This window comes from Ascaphus truei, chromosome 3 (assembly GCF_040206685.1).
Source record: "Ascaphus truei isolate aAscTru1 chromosome 3, aAscTru1.hap1, whole genome shotgun sequence".
In the NCBI taxonomy this organism is placed as follows: Eukaryota; Metazoa; Chordata; class Amphibia; order Anura; family Ascaphidae; genus Ascaphus; species Ascaphus truei.
The window spans coordinates 187269023-187290484 of record NC_134485.1 but is presented as its reverse complement, the minus strand read 5'-3'; the positions used below and the strand labels follow the sequence as shown (position 1 = coordinate 187290484).

Below are 21462 nucleotides of genomic sequence, written 5' to 3'. Positions count from 1 at the left end.
CATAAATACAGTGTATTTTATATAAATATAACAAGTCATGTATGTATGTTAGATGATACTATACATGTTTTCTTATAGTAGATGTATAGTATTTTATAGTGTGTGTATGTGTGTGTAATATACACTATATATGTGTGTAATATACTGTACACTATAGATGTATGTACATATATTATATATATGAGTGTGTGTTTGTGTGTATATATATATATATATATATATATATATATATATATATATATATACATACATTATATATATATATATATATATATATATATATAATATATATATATATATATATATATATATATATATATAAAATGTGTTTTCTTATGTATTACAGTTGAAAAATATATTGTTTTTTAAACTGTAATATAAGAATATATTTTAACTGTAATATATATCTATATAATTTTTTATATAAATATATTTACCTGTCAGTGATAATAAAATCTGATGGGAAGTGGCTTGCCTACCACTTTGATTCATCCTGTTGGATACTTGTGTGATGTGACATTGTAACTCCGCCTGTTGTTTTTGATTCTCATTTTTTGATGTCATTTTGTATTCCCATGTAAATATTACTAATTTTAATACATCAGAATAAATTCTGTATATTTAGTGAAATACAATGTCGCTGCAGTTGCTGTTTACACTTTAGAAATGTTGCCAAACAGCTGCTGCATTGTTTTTCACATGCAGAAATCCCAGGCGTGAATTTTTGGGATAGATTTGGTGGGTAAATAATAAAAAGAGGGGGGATGGATGAAGATGATTTCAGTCACACGCAGTGTATCTCTATGGTTTTATTGCACTATTTCTCTTTCCATTGAAAGCAATGGGTGCCGATATATACCATTTTAATTTTGCAGAAACCACGTCAGTTTAAGGGTTGGGCCATCATCTCCTTTACAGCTATTACCGTAACGTGTTATAATAGCTTGAAAAAACCCCAAAAGGGAAATATTTCAGGAGCTTTTATACAATTATTCAAATTGAGGCAATTTCACCACTCATGAAAGGAAAAGTGGTTAAGTTGTGACAGGTCTGGATTTTTCTTCAGCATTCTGAACCGATAACCCCCAACATGGTTATCTTAGAATGGAATATGTTAGATCCTTATGTTAAAACAAATCATGGGTTGGACATTATACAATATTACAGTCCACAATTCATATATGTTCCTGTCCTGCATGGTGACATGGACATGTTATTTTCCTTTGTCTTATAATGTCAAATGGAAACAATATGGAGGGTTTCAGCAGGGCGCTGGGCTGTAGTTTCTCAAAACCTTGTCTTTTGTTGCAGAATTCTGCAATGAAAGCTGATTTGAGTCTTGCTGGTCTTCTTTGCGGTGCAGTTTAGTTCTGCGATTCCTTTGGTGATGAGTAATTATGAGATGAAGTACACGAGTTATGGAGTTACTGTAGTTTTGTGGGTACGTGAGATGCTTAAGTGCATGTGATTATTACATAAAATATTTTAGCCTATAAAGACTCTGCTGTGTTTAGGAAGGTGATGTGCACAACTGTATGTTTTTAGTTTTGAAACAACACTTTACCATGCATAATGCATGATGGCTTCAAAAGCTCCCCTGTCTTGAGAATGTAGTTTATTAACCGTTTCATTGTCAGGAGGTGCAAATCATTATTATCAGTTATTTGTAAAGCGCCAACATTCAGCAGCGCGGTACAATGAGGGGATAATGACACAAACAGAATGACATGCCAAGTAAGGACAAACAAGCGCAAACAGATACAGGAGGTAACGAGGGCCCTGCTCCTTACAGCTTACAACTAACTACTCGTGGCTTTAAAATGCCTCGAAGGCTTTCCTGGGACCAAACCAAAACTTGTTAAGAACCAAAAAGGCTAATGCAGAGAGAATTTTACAAGCAGCAGCACAATTTGGAATATTTTAACCTTTTCAATGCTAAAGTGGCTAGCAACTCATTGTTTGGACAACCCTTTCATTTAACAATATAGGGGTCTATTATCAACGCACAGAAAATGTTTTAATGCGCAGCACCAATTGTGCCACAAAATTGCATTATATGCACCACATGTGTTGCTCTAGTTTGTGACAGAAGGTGCAGATTTTGAAACAAAAAGTTTATGTCACTTCATACCTGGCAGATTTTTGGGGACAGATTGAAAGATTTGATGCATCGTTGATGTCGCAATTTGATACATCTCATTATAATTTGTGCGTCATGTAACTCCTCCAAAATGCCTCCTTTTGGAATTAGTCATAGAACAAGCTGACGTACATGGAGTAAAAACTGAGGCAAAGTCCTTAATACATTGGTGCAAATAGGCGCTAAACAAACATTGACTCCATTGGTACCAATTTTGCTCCAAAATTACCTTAGGCCTAATATTGTTTAATGAAACACATGAAAGAAGTTGTAGGCACATGGGTGCTTTATTATATTGTATTTTATATTTTGTTTATACCAGGGGTAGCCAACTCCAGCCCTCAAGAGCTACCAACAGGTCTGTTTTTCAGGATATCCCTGCTTCAGCACAGGTCTTCAACTGAGCCACTGATTGAGCCACCTGTGCTGAAGCAGGGATATCGTGAAAACCTAACCTCTTGGTAGCTCTTGAGGGCTGGAGTTGGCTATCCGTGGTTTATACTGTTTACCTTTATTACATGTGTTGTACTATAAATAATTATTAAAACCTCTGAAAACTTTCAGTAAAAACATTTAAAAAAACAAACATATACCGTATATTGTTTTCACCATTAATTGTGACATTTTTCATTAATTGTTTATGTTGTGGCTCATTGACCAAAATTATCCATCCCTTGTTTGTATACAAAGCAAGTATGGAAGCCCGGCAGCCAGGGAAAGGAAAGCACAGTGGAACGGAAAAAGGAACCAGATATTGAATGCCAATAGAAAAGATCTTTGATAAAGCGCTTGAACAGCGCGAAATGCGTAAGAGGATCATCCCTGTTCAATGCCCGTGCTACTGATGTGTTCCTGTTAAGAATCAATCCTACCTTTTTCTATTGGCATACAATATCTGGTTCCCGTTTTTGTTCCGCTGTGCTTTCCTTTGCCGGGCTGCTCGGGATTCCATACTTGCTTCGTATACCTAATGGAGATGCACGCACTTCCCTGGGTCTGGATCGGTTTCGAGTGCTGTGAGTAATTACTTTCTGTATGCAGTTACCGGGCTCTATCAACTATACGCAGAAGGAGCTATGTTTATTGTAGCAATAAGAGTGAGTGAAGCGGGGAGGGTCCATGTATAAGCATGATCCAGGAGATTCACCTGCCACTCCTTTCCCACAAACTGTGCAACATTAACTTACAACTTTGATGTGGACTATAAATAGATCTATGTGGATGGACATTTCTATATACTATTATAGAGGTACTGCATATTATATTATTATTATTATATTAATCTACGACACTCACCAAAGCACTGTTAGTCCATTACGATTCAGCTCCTGTTTACAATTCATTGCTACAGTATATGGATTTGGATTGTATCCATTTATTTGTTACAATAGGTTGTGTAGCACTAGTGTGAGACTGCTGGTCTCACTTTTTCTACTTGTTTTTTACATTTACCACATGTATTACTACTGTGAAGCGCTATGTACATTAATGGCGCTATATAAATAAAGACATACAATACAATACAATACAATTTAGGGGGAGATTCTATATCTGCCGAAGTGGCTGTTTGGGCCAAAATTCCTCATAGACTTCATTGAGAATTTTCGTATGAAAACGTCTGCTTCTGCGTATACTGTATAATGTGTGTGTGTGTGTTAAAAGAACAATAAGCGCTACAAAGAACTAATATACAACACCACAATAAATTGAATACGTGAATACAATTCAATAACAAAATAAACAACCTGGAGGAGGTGCTATCAGAGTGAATACTATCCCTATTTCGGTGCTGACAATTTGGTCCTCGACCCCACAGATGCCGAGAAGAAATGGATGCTGGAGATGAGCTAGGCGCAGAGAAAAGGGAAGAAAAATGGGCGGGGTCTGAGAAAAAAAAAAAAGAACATTGAGTAGTACATCTTAGCCTGGGTCTTCTACACAAGGTAAGAGAAGCACTTACAACAGGTTGAATAATTCAAGCGTTTCTGCAGTAGTAATGCAACTGGATCTCTCAAAGGAATCAGGAGTCTCCTATATCGCTGGTGGCGTTAGGCAGTAGGATCCTCGAAGTTAAAAAAGGATATTAACCTTCTATAGTTGATCTCAATCAGGTGAAGTAACCAACAAATAAGCAGGTGGTAAAAAAAAACCATTTTTAACTTCGAGGATCCTACTGCCTAACGCCACCAGCGATATAGGAGACTCCTGATTCCTTTGAGAGATCCAGTTGCATTACTACTGCAGAAACGCTTGAATTATTCAACTTGTTGTAAGTGCTTCTCTTACCTTGTGTAGAAGACTCAGGCTAAGATGTACTACTCTATGTTCCTTTTTTCTCTCTCTCTCTTCCCCCTCCCCCCATTTTTCATCCTTTTTCTCTGCACCTAGGTCATCTCCAGTATATATATATATATATATATATATATATATATATATATATATATATATATATATATATATACACAACTGTATGCTCATCTGCATGTCTTAGGCAGGTCTGCAACCCCGCCTTTCCCCATCATCACCCAGCATACAGCACTTCCACTGCAGCAAGGGATTCTGGGAAATGACATGCAAATGAGCACACAGTGTCACTTTTTGCCTCAAAAACCATTTTTAACATGGTTCCCTATAGGCTTAAGCTTGCTGCATGGTCACAGCTTTGAGCACAGCCAGGGTTAAGGTGCATACCCAGAAAACCACCCACAGACAGCTGTTTCGACCTTGATGGGTCTCATCAGTGTGGGGTTGATTTTAACTGGGTATGCATGAGAGGCTATGGGATAGGCTATACCATAATACTGAGTTAAGTCATGGTGAGTAAAAAAAGTGACAAAAACCTCCACAGGAAAGCAAATATGCAAATACAACTGTATGCTCATCTGCATGTCTTAGGCAGGTCTGCAACCCCGCCTTTCCCCATTATCACCCAGCATACAGCACTTCCACTGCAGCAAGGGATTCTGGGAAATGACATGCAAATGCGCACACAGTGTCACTTTTTGCCTCAAAAACCATTTTTAACATGGTTCCCTATAGGCTTAAGCTTGCTGCATGGTCACAGCTTTGAGCACAGCCAGGGTTAAGGTGCATACCCAGAAAACCACCCACAGACAGCTTTTTTTTTTTTTTTTTTTTGTAGCCCGGGCGGTGAAAAAAAGTGATCCACCTCTGAATCCGTGCTCATGGTCAAGTGAGACCAGGTGCGCAAAATTTGTGACTAAGTCCGCTCCGGAGAGTAGGCCAGTCCATGCCAGTGACAGTCCTCTTCAGCCGAAGCCAAGAGTCCTGTTGTTACAGCGACGTCTTCGTCCGGAGACTCCGACGTCCATCTCGTTCCCTCCTAGTGCAGCAGACGCCGCAGGAGGGTCCAAGTCTTTAGGGTGTTCGGCTGACGCCTACTAACCCACCGCAATCTTCCCCCGAAGGGATGGCGATCACTAGCCAGCACTCAGTCTTTACTCTCCGAAGAAAGGGGTGACGACAACCCAACACCAACGAAACATCAAAAATCCATAGTGCAAGTGCTCCTGTGCGCTGTGTGATACAGTGCAGGAAGTGCTCTGACAGACGACACAAGAAGGTGTGCATGAGTGCACGCCCGGCCCCGTGCAAGGCCAGGCGGTGACAAAAATAATTGGCAAAGGGCCAGGCGTGCACTCGTGCACACCATTTTTGTGTTGTACGTTTTTGCACCTCCTGCACTGCATTGCACAGAGCACCGGAGCACTCGCATCATGAATTTGTTTTGTTTGGTGTTGGGTTAACGTCACCCCTTTCTTCGGAGAGTAAAGACTGTAGTGCTGGCTAGTGACCGCCAATCCCTCGGGGGAAGATCACGGTGGGTTAGTAGGCGTCAGCCGAACACCCTAAAGACTTGGACCCTCCTGCGGCGTCTGCTGCACTAGGAGGGAACAGGATGGACGTCAGATTCCTCGGATGACGACGTCAATGTAACAGCAGGACTCTTTCTGGCTTCGGCTGAAGAGGACTGTCTTTTGGTACGGACTGGCCTACTCTCCGGAGAAGACTTTGTCACATGTGGAGCGCACCTGGTCTCACTTGACCACGAGCACGGTTTTTGAGGTGGAATCACTTTTTCACCACCCGGGCTACAAAAAAAAAAAAAATACAGCTGTCTGTGGGTGGTTTTCTGGGTATGCACCTTAACCCTGGCTGTGCTCAAAGCTGTGACCATGCAGCAAGCTTAAGCCTATAGGGAACCATGTTAAAAATGGTTTTTGAGGCAAAAAGTGACACTGTGTGCTCATTTGCATGTCATTTCCCAGAATCCCTTGCTGCAGTGGAAGTGCTGTATGCTGGGTGATGATGGGGAAAGGCGGGGTTGCAGACCTGCCTAAGACATGCAGATGAGCATACAGTTGTATTTGCATATTTGCTTTCCTGTGGAGGTTTTTGTCACTTTTTTTACTCACCATGACTTAACTCAGTATTATGGTATAGCCTATCCCATAGCCTCTCATGCATACCCAGTTAAAATCAACCCCACACTGATGAGACCCATCAAGGTCAAGGTATATATATATACTGAGTTAAGTTATGGTGAGTAAAAAAAGTGACAAAAACCCTCCACAGGAAAGCAAATATGCAAATATAGCTGTATGCTCATCTGCATGTCTTAGGCAGGTCTGCAACCCCGCCTTTCCCCATTATCACCCAGCATACAGCACTTCCACTGCAGCAAGGGATTCTGGGAAATGACATGCAAATGAGCACACAGTGTCACTTTTTGCCTCAATAACCATTTTTAACATGGTTCCCTATAGGCTTAAGCTTGCTGCATGGTCACAGCTTTGAGCACAGCCAGGGTTAAGGTGCATACCCAGAAAACCACCCACAGACAGCTGTTTCGACCTTGATGGGTCTCATCAGTGTGGGGTTGATTTTACTGGGAATGCAAGAGAGGCTTATGGGATAGGCCAAACCATAATACTGAGTTAAGTTATGGTGAGTAAAAAAAGTGACAAAAACCCTCCACAGGAAAGCAAATATGCAAATATAGCTGTATGCTCATCTGCATGTCTTAGGCAGGTCTGCAACCCCGCCTTTCCCCATTATCACCCAGCATACAGCACTTACACTGCAGCAAGGGATTCTGAAGCCTATAGGGAACCATGTTAAAAATGGTTATTGAGGCAAAAAGTGACACTGTGTGCTCATTTGCATGTCATTTCCCAGAATCCCTTGCTGCAGTGGAAGTGCTGTATGCTGGGTGATAATGGGGAAAGGCGGGGTTGCAGACCTGCCTAAGACATGCAGATGAGCATACAGCTATATTTGCATATATATATATATATATATATATATATATATATATATATATAATAAAGAATCACTGGCACTCCAGCACTCCAATAAAAATTCAATAATGAATAGGTGCATGCCCCATATAAATAATAAAAGTATACATTACTGCATAGCAGCAAAAAGGAGACAGCACTCAGGTGAATGAAAATAAATGCACCCCCCTGAGGAAGATCCCCCTGTGGGATCGAAACGTTGGAGTTATGTGCTGTATTTAATACATTTATTTTCATTCACCTGAGTGCTGTCTCCTTTTTGCTGCTATGCGGTAATGTATACTTATATATATATATATATATATATAAATCATATTCTTAATTAGGTTGCTCACGATGAGTGCATGCATCATGTGATGTATTAATAGTGTTTTTATGATGGCAAGTGATGGAGGTAAATCTGTAATGAAAGAGGACGTTAGATAGATATACTTTACTAGATCAGTGTTTTTCAACAGAGGTTCCTAGAAATCCTTGGGTTCCGCGGACATCCCCAAAGGGGTCCCTGCTATTTTCAGGTCACTTGAAAATTGTACCAGATACAGAAGAATTTACATTGCATCTGATCTCAGTCGCGCTATTAGAGAGGGTTGGGGCTCCTTACAATGCATTTGATCTCAGACACACTATTAGAGAATAGAATCTCACTATATAATTATAGGGTTCCTTAACCAAAAAAAGGTTAAAATAACACTATACAGTACTAGATTGACACCAGGCCACTGGTGAAAGGAAAATATTCAGTCAGAGCTGGTCTTACATTACAACAAATTATTCAAAAGCTCACGCTGTTCCAAGTTGCCTTCAACCATCCTTTTATATTAAGTCAAGTGGGTAATTCTATATACTCTGAAGCATCCGATCTCACTTGAAGTTAATGGGTGTTTTTGGATGATAAAGGTGTGAATGGGCAGCTACTGAGTTTATTGAATCTGGCTCTAAGTCAAAATAAAATGCTATATACTCCGAAGCAGTCCATTGACGTCAGTGGGCGGTTTTAGGCCAAAAGCAGCCTGAACAGGTGCTTTAGACTATATACAGTAGAATTACCTTATTATATTTGTATGTATGTATGTATCTCTTTATTTAATAGCGCCATTAATGTACATAGCGCTTCACAGCAGTAATACACGTGACAATCGTATAAATAACAAATACAGCTGAACCCCGTTATAGCGCGACCCGTTATAACGCGGTTTTCACGTGGCTCCCGTTTAAAAAAAAAAAAATTAAAGTATTTTTTTTACATTTTTTTTGCACACTGCACACTGCACACTGCACACTGCACACTGCACACTGCACACTCAGCACACACTCTCACTGCACACACACTCACTGCACACACTCTCACTGCACACTGCTCCCTGCACACACTCCCAGCACTCACTGCACACTGTACACTGCACACACTCTACACTGCACACACTCTACACTGCACACACTGCACACTGCACACTGCACACACTCTCACTGCACACTGCTCACAGCACACTGCACACACTCCCAGCACTCACTGCACACACTCTCACTGCACACACTCTCACTGCACACACTCCCAGCACTCACTCCCAGCACTTACTCTCACTGCACACTGCACACACTCTCACTGCACACTGCACACACTCTCACTGCACACACTGCACACTGCACACACTCTCACTGCACACTGCTCACAGCACACTGCACACACTCCCAGCACTCACTGCACACACTCACTGCACACACTCTCACTGCACACACTCCCAGCACTCACTCCCAGCACTTACTCTCACTGCACACTGCACACACTCTCACTGCACACTGCACACACTCTCACTGCACACTGCACACACCACACTGCACACTGCACACACTCCCAGCACTCACTGCACACACTCACTGCACACTGCACACACTCTCACTGCACACACTCACTGCACACTGCACACACTCTCACTGCACACACTCTCACTGGACACACTCCCAGCACTTACTCTCACTGCACACTGCACACACTCTCACTGCACACTGCACACACTCTCACTGCACACTGCACACACCACACTGCACACACTCTCACTGCACACACTCTCACTGCACACACTCTCACTGCACACACTCTCACTGCACACACTCTCACTGCACACACTCTCACTGCACACTGCTCACAGCACACAGCACTCACAGCACACTCTCACAGCACACAGCTCTCACAGCACTCACAGCACACTCTCACAGCACACAGCACACAGCACTCAGCTCTCACAGCACTCACAGCATACTCTCACAGCACACTCTCACAGCACACTACACCACACCTCCCACTCCCCCTCACTACCTTTGGTGTCGGCTGCTGAGATCGGAGCAAAGCTGGCATCAGGAGGAGGGGGGTATCGGGAGGAGGGGGGGTGTCGGGAGGAGGGGGGGTGTCGGGAGGAGGGGGGTGTTGGGAGGAGGGGGGGTGAGTGAGGAGCAGGCTGGGAGGAGGAGGGCCACGTGGGCTATGCCGCGGAGGGCCGGTAGGTGTGGGGGCCAGGGGGGGGAGGAAATGGATGCCGGTGGTGGGAGGTAAGGAGCAGGTTGCGGCTGGACTCGCCATTGCTAGGGGACGTGTAGGGCTTCCGGACACCTCTTCCTTCCCTCCTTCCCTCCTCACTCCCTCCCGATCAGGCGCGCGGCGGCCATTTTAAAAAAAAATTAGCACGACCCCGGTTCTAGCGCGGTCGGATTGGGTACTCCCGAGGACCGCGCTATAACGGGGTTTAGCTGTAATACAAATACCACATAATGGGAAGAAGTGCTTCAGACATAAAAGTAACATTTAGTTAAAGTAGTCCCTGTCCCGAAGAGCTTACAATCTAATTATACTTGCAGTAAAGTGAAAGCACTCGTCTGCTGTATGTAACATTCTTCCATCCATTTTTAACACGTTTCATCATTTCATATTTTAAAATATAGATTAGCCATAGGTTGTGATACCTTTTTATAAACCACTGTGAAAATTCTTCATAGGGATTAATTATAGTGTACAGAGTGTTGTGAACCTTGCAGGTTTCTTCTTCGTGTATACCGTGTAATTTGCAATGTGTTTAACATCTTTTCATGCCTGGGTCTGAAAGCCTTGTTCAGGAAAGCTCAAATACCACTGAACATAAGATATCTACTACTTTTATGTGGGCTAGTTAGAATTAAAGCAGATAGCAGCGATTTCCATATGGCTGCATTACAAAATGGCTCTTAGAAAATTCACTCTAGCAGCCATCTTTAGGCATCCCTGCAAATATTATTTGACAGCATATTTCTCCAAGACAGAAAACTATTCAGACAGCAATCCTCTCTAACTAACCCATTTTATTAAAGAATAGAAAAGAGGGAGTTCTCCTGAGATGAACCACGCAGCCCATGCTGTTTTCAGCTCCAGTTACAGGCATTACTTCCTTTAAAGAAGATTTAAATGGTCATTCAATAGGAAGTCACAATCAATGATGTTGCGGCTCCCTTTAAGACTGAGATGTGGTGGCCTTTTTGTTTCCCTTGGGGATTTGAACCCAGTAACTTCATTGGTAAATATATCGGGAACTGGAGAGTCCCCAGAACTGAAAATAGCGCTGCACAGCTATGGGGGGGACCCCCTGATTCCCACTCTGTAAAAAAAAAACAAGAGATGGGGGATTGCTGCATTAAAGGATTTCCCAGTGAAGGATGAAACGCGGGTAATGGAGGGAAAGTGAAGGCAACACAAAGAGAAAACTAATTGGGATGTAATGCAGCCATTATTGATCTCCCATCCTGTTGAAGATTAGCTGGTAGTGCTTTTAAAAGGGCAGCCCGGCCTAGTGGCATGTTTATCCCTCTGGGTGACCCAGGATGTACAGTAGCTACTATGTCACGGGGTCTGGAACTCCTCTCTTCGTGCCCTTTAGAGTGCTTATTTTCTAGGCGAGATCGCATCAGGAGTGCAGGACGTGAGCCGTGGTGCAAGGAAATGGAAGAGAAGGAATCCTCTTCCGTTTCCACGTTAAGGAAAGCCGCCAACACGTGGCCATTTTGAGGAGTGTGAGGGGCCGCGGCTCTCTAGGCACCCAAGGGGTTAATACGTGACATGTAGCCGATTGACAGTATGAATATTTAAAAAATATATACTTGTTGAACCTTTGCATAGTTAAGCAAATGTTTTTCGAGAGGATTTACTATCTTTATCTAATACATGTTGGTGATTAGACTGTACAGTATGCCAGTCCTGAAAATTGTTAGCTTAGCTCTGTTCCAAAGTAATTATGCTGCCCCCATTAGTCACAGATAAAAAGAAGTAGCTGATATGGTTGAATCCCCAGTGTTCCTAACAAAAAGCCATAAATATTTATTTTTGACAAGACACAAATACTTAAGACAGTTACTCTGCGGTTGACTGAATCTCTGCAAGAAAGTTAATGACACGAACGGGTCAATTACATTTTTTTTTTTAAATAACCTAAGTTGAACCATAACTCGTTAAAGGTTATGTATTAGGTTGATAATATTTGCACCCCTGATGCAGTGCTACAAATTTCCCTTACAACAATGTGTATCAGCATATACAGTAGTATCTATATCTATAAGTCTCAAATAATGTTTGTGTGTGTATGTCAGTCCCACAGCTCATTGGCCTGCGGGGTGGGGTGACGTCACGGCCACGCCTAAGCAGGCCGTGACAGTCACACCACACTCACACCGCGTGCGCCTCTGGACCGACCCGCACTCACCGCCTCCCGCCTCTCACCCCTGCGCCGTACTCACCACCCTGCCGCACTCACTCACGCCGACCGACGCACTAACCGCACTCACGCCGACACCGCCTCTCACATCACGCCGCTGCCTTCCACCCGCCCACTCGGCTCTTCTCCGCCGGGAGCACCGGGGGGGGAGGGACAAGAAGCCAGCACCCGCCTCTCAACCCTGCGCCGCACTCACCACCCGGCCGCACTCACCACCTGGCCGCATTCCGGCCCGTCGCACTCACGCCACCGCCTCCCGCCCGCTGACATGCCACCGGACTCACGCCAACGCCACCTCTGACATCACGCCGTCGCCTTCCGCCCGCCCACTCGGCTCATCTCTGCTGGGAGCGCCGGGGAGGGGAATAAGAAGCCAGCGGTGATGCCAGGCCGGTGGACCTGCGACCGGGTAGCACACCCCCTCCCCCCCAATCAGCAGCTCTGCGTGGGGTGTGGGGGAGGGAAGAGTCAGGACAAACACAGCCTCCTGTGTCCACCTTCCTCCACACACACACTGACTGCCCCACACACACACTGACTGCCCCACACACACACACTGACTGCCCCACACACACACACACTGACTGCCCCACACACACACTGACTGCCCCACACACTGACTGCCTGACACACACACTGACTGCCTGACACACACACTGACTGCCTGACACACACACACACACACACACACACTGACTGACACACACTGACTGACACACACACACACTGACTGACACACATACACACACTGACTGACGCACACACACTGACTGACACGGACACACACACTGACTGGACGACGCACACATACACACTGACGTACACACACACACACTGACTGGCTGACGCACACACACTGACTGGCACGCTCACGCTGACTGACACGCACACATACTCACACTGACAAATGCGCACACACACACACACACTCAATGACGCGCACACACACACTGACAAACGCGCACACACATACACACACACTGCCTGACGCACACACACTTACTGAGGCATGCACATAAACACACACACTGCATGAAGCTGTAAAGGGGGGAGCTGTAAAGGGTGGGGGGGAATGGGTTGATATGAACGGGGGACAAACAGAGAGGGGGGAAACGGGAAGAGAGCGAGAGAGGAGAGGGGATAGAGGAGAGAGAGAGAAGGGGGGACAGAGAGAGAGAGGGGAGGGGGGGAAAGAGAGAGGGAGGGGAGAGTGGCGAGGGGACAGACAGGGGGGAAGGAGGGGAGAGAGAGAAGGGGGAAGGGGTAAAGAGGGGTGGAAGGGAGAGAAATAGAGAGGGGGAGAGAGGGGAGCGGGAACATTACATCCCGGGCAACGCCGGGTATACAGTATAAGCTAGTAAGAAATAGATGCTAAATTCTTTTCAGCTTGACATCAATCTCTAAAGACAAACCCTTTCCAAATTGTTTACTGGTGTTAGCGGTCATGTATGTATGTATGTATGTATATATTTATTTATGTAGCACCCACAGCTGTATTTAGCGCTTTACAAGAGAGAGAATACAGAACAAGGAATTACAGTACAATAAGCGCAACAAATAAGATCAGACAATAGGAAAATAAATCCTTATTATTACATTTAAGAATTATTTGATCATCTAATAAATACAACAGACGACAGAGAAGCCCAATGCTACATCCAACATGACAGAATATACAGTAAAATACTTATATATTCTCTTGAAATAGGGTCATTTAGTTTAACCCTTTGGCCAAAGCGTTGTAAGCTTGCGAGCCACGTCAAGGCAGACACCTGTTCGCAAGTCCTACCACTACTAGATAAAATACTAATATACCTCTAGTATAAAATACTAAAATTCTCATTTACCTCTATTAGGAGGGAGAAAGACCACAGTGGTCTTTCTCCCTCCTAATAGAGGTAAATGAGAATTTTAATCCTAATAGAGGTATATTAGTATTTTATCTGGTAGTGGTAGGACTTGCGAACAGGTGTCTGCCTTGACGTGGCTCGCAAGCTTACAACGCTTTGGCCAAAGGGTTAAACTAAATGACCCTATTTCAAGAGAATATATAAGTATTTTACTGTGTATTTCTGTCATGTTGGATGTAGCATTGGGCTTCTCTGTCGTCTGTTGTATACATATGCCACGCTCAATAGCACTCCATTTTGACACATATACATATATATATTTTGTGGGGGCTCAGGGGTTTCCAAAAAGAGCTTGCGGGGGTTCTGTGTTTTGTTCATCTAATAAATATGCTTTGGAATTGGTGGCGGCATGATGACCTCATCAAGTTATAACTGTGATAGACCTATCATTGCTCACATTTTCATGAGAACCGAGCAATGTTTCTGCAAGATATGACGAACAAGGTTCTCATTTTTTCTGAACACAGTGTATATTAATGAAAAGGCGTCCTATTGAGTGCAATGTAAATGTTTCCTTAGATAACTCTGGTGACGTTCTTTTGCACAGGGTTTGCCCCAGTTGTACAAGTTGGGAGACTTTAGTAAGTGCCCCCTTTGGACCCATTTATTTGCTGTAGCCAAGAAAGCTGGGTCACTCTTGGCAACGGGCCCGTCCTGTTTGTTCTTACATGGACTTCATGTAATATCTTCATATTGCAAAATGATTCTATGCTGTCATTATTACCTCACTGTCTGCATGTTTAACTGTGCACAGAAGAGTTTGTTGGAAACATATGTAACAACGAAACATAAACAGTTGCTGTTGTGAGGCCTTGATTTTATAATTGCGCTGTTTCTTTGGGCTGTGGCAAATTCTTCAATATTTTCCTTTGTGTGGTTTAACATACCTACTCCTACAGTACATGCAGATTGATGTCCTCGCTGCTGCTGCTTCATGCATTTTCTATTGATTAACCATTATGGTACGCCCTGTGCAAACCCCCTGCTTGTGGTTCTGCATTATACATGCGCTAGTAATGATATTGTTGCTGTAATGCCTTGCTGTTGTTATGCAATTAGCATTAAACACTTCAGTGATGGCGGAACCTGAAACAAATGCCCTCAGAGATATCGGTGGAATTGAACAATAGGTCTGTGCTTTAGCTACATATAGATTCTGTATATATATTTTTTAATGATTGCTGCTTAGCGTCTAGGTCAGTGTTTTTCTCCCGGGGTCCCGCAGGTTTACCTAAATGGTTCCGTGCAATGGTTCATTTACTTGTCGTTGACCTATCTGGTGGCAGAAGGAACCCGCTAGTTATGCCCAGCCGGAAGTTGCGTCCAACTTCCAGTATCGGCCAACTTGGTGGGCCCCCCTGCACTGACAAGAGGATGTTGTAAGTAAAAACAAGGGGAAGGAGGGATGGGGCGTTGCAGTATTTCACAATATAATTATAACGGTTTGGAAATCACTGGTCTAGGTCCTTGTCTGCTTATTGCGATGTGAGGCACGGTCTGGTAGCAAGATTACTGGTTTTTGGTTTGTCTTTTTCTGAATCAGAACCAGGGTTTTCCCCAGAGTTGAGCAGCTTTTTTTTTGTCTTCAGGGATCCCCCAGTTCTCAAGTTATTTAACTTTATGTGCCCTTTAAAATTAATGTAAAAATCAATAATGGTTGCCAAGGTCGTCCAATAGGAAGCTGCCGTGTCATGCTTAAGCTCACTGGATCTTCCTGTTGGCTGGTGGGAGTGAGGTTTGGATGATAGCCATATCGATATACCCAAAATACCAAAAACAGTGGCATCTAACAAGGTAACAATCTCATTAACCAGTAGGTCCCTGGAGATAGACACTGATTCAGCACCAGAGGAACCCTGGAGGCCAATTCAGTAAAAAAAATCATTTAAAAAAAAGTAGGTGGGATGTTGAGCCATATATACAAAAATTAGATTATAAAATCACTGTTGCTATATTAGAGATGTGCAAGATAATTTCATTATACGCTCTTTGGAAAAGGAATTTATTGTACAAATAAACACACAGTTTAAAAGGACTAACCACTATTGTGGCAATTTGATATCAACGTCTGATTTATACTGTACATCGTGTTTTTCTCTGCAACGTCAAAAGTGATACTGAGCTACGACTTCCATTGTTTGGAATAATGGAATTGCAAAAATGCATAGAGAACAGTTGTAAGCAATATATCTCTATACAGTGGTACACTTTGTGCTTCATTGCATGTATCATTTTCTAAAGATATATATATTGTGTTGAGATATTTCTTCAGCGCGTGTTCCTTTGAGTCCCTGAACTGCCCGTTTGAGACAGCAGCATCTGTGTGTTTAGATTTAGTTTCTCCCCAGGCAGCTATCACTCTTTAATACACAAATTATAGTTGCTGTCTTATTATGTTGTATAGACATTTAGTAGCTATAAATATATATATATATTTTGTTATATGTATTGGGTAGGTGTTTTTTTTGTATGCATTTGGGGGGGTTGTATATATTTGGGTATATATATATAGTTATATGTATTTTTTTTTAAATATATGTATTGGGTAGGTGTTTTTTTGTATGCATTTGGGGGGGTTGTATATATTGGTATATATAATATAGTTATATGTATTTAAAAAAATAAATGTATAGGGTAGGTGGGTTTTTTGTATGCATTTGGAGGGGTTGTATATATTTGAGGGGTGGGGATTTTTTTAAATGTATTGGGGGGTGGGAAGTTTTTTGGTATATATCTTGTGGGGGAGAGGGAATGAGTGAGCGTGGGTTAATTGACGGAGGGAGAGGAGAGAGGGGGTGAGTGAGGAAAAGAGGGAGTAAGAGACGGAAGGGAGAGAAATTCATTGGAAGGGGGAAGGGAAGAGAGGGGTCTCGTGAGGTGTGAAATGATGGGGGGGCGGCGGGCAATACCGCCGACACGGGGGTGGGGGGGCCTGCTTAAAATGTTTGTCCCGGGCGATTTCTGTTGGCGGCCCTGGCTGTATATATCTCAGGTTATTTTATATAGTAGCCATTTTCAGGTTATATTTGACCACCAAATATCTTCTACGTAGCAATTTTTTTCCACGAGCTTTCTTGACCAGATGAAGGTATTTTTTCTGACATAAGTTGTGAAGAATGAGTGCAGTAACATCGATTTTAGCTTGTATTAAAGAAGTTCAAGCTGCCATTTAAAAAAAAATTCCATTCAATATGTGCATCAATACAATCTACACATTGACAAGTGATTAGCTCAGTTGCCGCTCGATCCGTTCTCCCGTGATCGATCGGTGAAGATTTGGCTCGGAGGATTCACTAAAAGTCAGTGCAGCAGAAGAGGACCCAAGATGCAAAGTTCTGTGAGGAACATCATGTGACCAGACAATCACTAGATTTTTTTTCTTAATGCTACAAGTGTTTTCTCATTTTACAGAACTGATTTATTATTAAAAAAAATAAAAATAATAAACACACATGTAGGGTATTACTGCAGCTTTAAAGGTTTTGGGTTAAATATTCCTACAGTCACAATTCAAGAAGGGCACTGTGTAGTTTTATAAGCTTGTGAGTTATACAATCTGCAAGTAAGTATTGCGTTGCTTCTTTGAGTGGGTTCACGACCTACATAAGCCCATATTCATTAAAGGGTGCTATGCTTTAGCAAGCTCTAACGCCCAATCAATTGAAGCTTAGCACCCTTTAGTGAATATGGACCACAGAATCCTCTTAAACAGTTTCTGAGTTGCACTTGTGGTAAGCATGTATTTAGATATAAATACTGTATATGTATATGTTTATTTATACAGCATGCATGGTCTCCACTCCACATATGTTTGTATGAGTATATCTGTCGATTTATCTACATGTGTATAGACACATGGGAAGAGAGATAATAGTATAAAAATTGTGAGAAGGTACTAGAGAAACAATTGTTATTTAGTTTATGGCATAGATAATATTATTTTAAAAATGGAATAACTGCAAAGAAAAGCAATAAAGTGCATGATCGTGATAACAAATTGAAACAACCGAAAAGTGAAGCAATAGTTGTTTAGTTTATCATAGAAATAGAAGAGTTAAACAATGGAAAGAAGGGATAAGAGGAGCAATAGTTATTTAATTTAGATTTCTTCCAACACCTCCATGTTCTTCCCATTTTTCACATAGGCTCCAAATATTATTATTATTATTTTTTTTAAAGACCCAAAAAGCTAAATATAAATCTTTTAAAAGGTACAATGATTGTGGTGTTGTTTCCTAGTTAAAACAAGAAACAAAGCAGTTCAGAGCAACAACCAATGTGACAAAAATACACAGTGAAATACCTATACAGTATATCTCTTGAAAAATGGTCATTTAGTTAACCCTTTGGCCAAAGTGTATAAGCCTGCGAGCCACTTTCAAGGCATGACCATAATATCGCAGGTCCTAACACTAACTGGTTAAAATCCTTATTTACCTCTATAATTAGAGGAAGCATGGTCCTGGCATTTAACCTGTCGCAACCAGCTGCATGAAAAAGAAAACCTGCTTACCTGGACAGTGGGGAGGGGCGAGCTTTAAACCCTGGGTGGGAGGCGCCACAAAACTCAAACAGCTGAGACCAGCTGGACAAAGTTAACAAACACACAGATACCCAGCAAGCTCTCTGAAATCCCCCAAAATTACCACAATATATATGTATATATGTATATGTGTCAAAAGGAGTGCTACTGGGTGTGGCGAATTGTATAAAACAAGAAACAAAGAAGTCCAGAGCAACATCTAATGTGACAAAAATACACAGTGAAATACCTATATATCTCTTGAAAAAGGGTAATTTGGTTAATCCTTTGGCCAAAGCGTATAAGCCTGCGAGCCATTTTCAAGGCATGATCATAATATCGCAGGTCCTAACTGATTAAAATCCTTATTTACTTATATAATTAGAGGAAGGATGGTCCTGGCATTGAACCTGTCGCAATCAGCTGCATTTTGGGGGGTTATCTGAGAGCTTGCTTGGTATCTGTGTGATTGTTTCCTAGTTCTCAGTAGAGTGGGGGAAGCACTTTGGATCTGTGATGTTATCTGTGATGCTGGTAGCTTCAGGTGGTCTTCGATATATTGAGATCAATAATGGATCCCTCTAAGTGTTCTTCACTCCATCTCTCCACACACTGTACACTGTGTACACCTCAGCCAAAGACCCCATTTTAGTGTCGGGATGGGAATAACACCAGAGTTAATTATGACTTAAATAACTATATATTATATCCTGTAATTAACATTAATAGAGCTTATTGAATATGTGATGAATATAATTTCTGCGCATTTTAATATAATTTAGCATAAAGCTGTTAAAAATAACACTGCGCTTTTTACAAGGTTAATGTCATGTTATTTTTGTATGGAGAAGGAGCGGCTCAGTGAGTAAAAACACTGACGCACTGAGTTTGAAGCAGGGGAACTTGGTTCAATTGAACTTTGTTCAATTCCCTGTGTCAGCTCCTTGTGAGCTTGGGCAAGTCACTTTATCCCACTGTGCTCTACTGGGCAGGGCTAATGGAGCTTTGTGAATCTGGGCCTCCGTTCTATCAGAGTCTATAGCGCAGAGCACTCTATGGGAGAAAGAGCAGAATTAATGTTGTCGTAAATGGCTGTTGGAAAATATACCCTGTAGCATAGGATTTCAAAGACACATATTAAAACAAACCAATTGTTCCGTATAAAACTCATTCTTGAGGATACCCACTTCTGGAGTTTTGCAGTGATGCAAATAAATATTTGTTAGCCGATGTGATATGTCTGTAACGGGTGCTCCCTCTGGCCTGACCCACCCAATCTCATATTGGCCCGTGTAGTCTAACCAGTCCCCCATTACAAGGCGTGTGTGGTGGTGCACCTGCAAGTAACAGGACTCTTGAGTCTCCCGCTTGGTGTTATTAGGGGATGTCATCAGGACAGGTAGCTGAGGTAGTGGGTGCGAGTCCAACTTACTTCATGTGCAGCGCCTCCACCTCATCAGGATCTGTGCTTCCGCAGGGAGATGGTCCTGGTGAGGAACTCCTTCTTGGTGGTGCCATCCACTGCTGAGTAACTTCACACTCACCCAGTGGAGGTATCTTTAACAATGGCATCTTTATTTGCATGGTGGTATGGGCAAGCTGCCCCTCACAGATAACAGCTCAGCCACTCATCTCTGTGCAGAACTCCATTAGGAAGGTCCCTTCTCCCTAATAGAGCTGCTTTCCTCCTTTACTCTCAAAGAGATTCCCCAGCTTCTCTGGCTGCTGTAATCTCCTCTCCTGAGCTGCTTTGTCTCTCTCTCTTGAGCTCCTCTAACTCTGCCAGCTCCTCTAACTCTGCCAGCTCCTCTAACTCTGCCAGCTCCTCTAACTCTGCTGCATCTGCTTACTCTGCTGCGTATGCTTACTGACTCACAGCTAGCAGGAGACACTGCAACAATGTTGCAAACCTTCACGTGCCTCTCAGTGAACAGAACAGCACAACAACAGGAAACTGACTTCTAACTTTAGGCAGTGCTGTGTCTTATATCACCCCCCGGAGAACAAACCTGCTCTGTACCACTAAGTGTGGGCACAATGCATGTTGTCACTTCCTTTGGGGACATATGACACCTCACCAGGGTGTGAGGGCAAACCTCCATGATAACTACTGGCATTCCTGCATACTTACCAGGTTTACTGCCAGCATGAGAAAGAGATATGTACACCAATCTTACACTTGGCTACATTCTCCCCCTGGTGGAACCCCAACGTCCCGGCTGGGATCTAAATTTGCGGAACCTTCCTTCAGGTAGCACTGCAAAACATAACAACACATTACAGTACATATCTTTTCATCATAACCATAATAGATACATCCTAACTTTAGATGTATAACAACTAGGATTACCTCATGCTGGAGTATCCATTACTGGGACTACTCTACCCTCTTAAGGTGGCTTGCGCAGAGCATGGTCCACTGGGCTTAGAGCATCAATGCTGTAACACTCTAGGGGACATACTGTACACCCACCATCAGCCCATAACTCTGGCCTGGATGCTAGTGGACTGAGAGGATCATGCCCATACACCTCCCTAAGGCCTCTCTGGGAGATGTAGACTACCCCCTCTTGACTACACCACGTCTCATCTAACCCGCCAGGATCCCAATTTTCTGAATCAAGGGAACCCATTTCAAACATAAGTTCGTTCTCCCAGGGACGATGAAAATTACGTGCCAACTTTTGGCGATCCCTAACAACTCTTCCTGACAGTGAGGGCACATAGGGGGCTCCCTGGGCAATAGGCACCATATGAGCAACATTACCCAAATCCCCAGATGAAACTCCCAATGTCCCTGGGGACCCAAAGTTTGACCCAAGGCTCTTAGAATCAC

The 21462-nt window shown here is 42.9% G+C and overlaps 1 protein-coding gene across 1 annotated transcript in view; it reads left to right on the top strand.

The window, feature by feature from the left end:
• RAI2 (retinoic acid induced 2) overlaps nucleotides 1–21462 on the top strand; it is a 139811-nt gene that overhangs the window by 1052 nt on the left and 117297 nt on the right. The window lies entirely within an intron of this gene.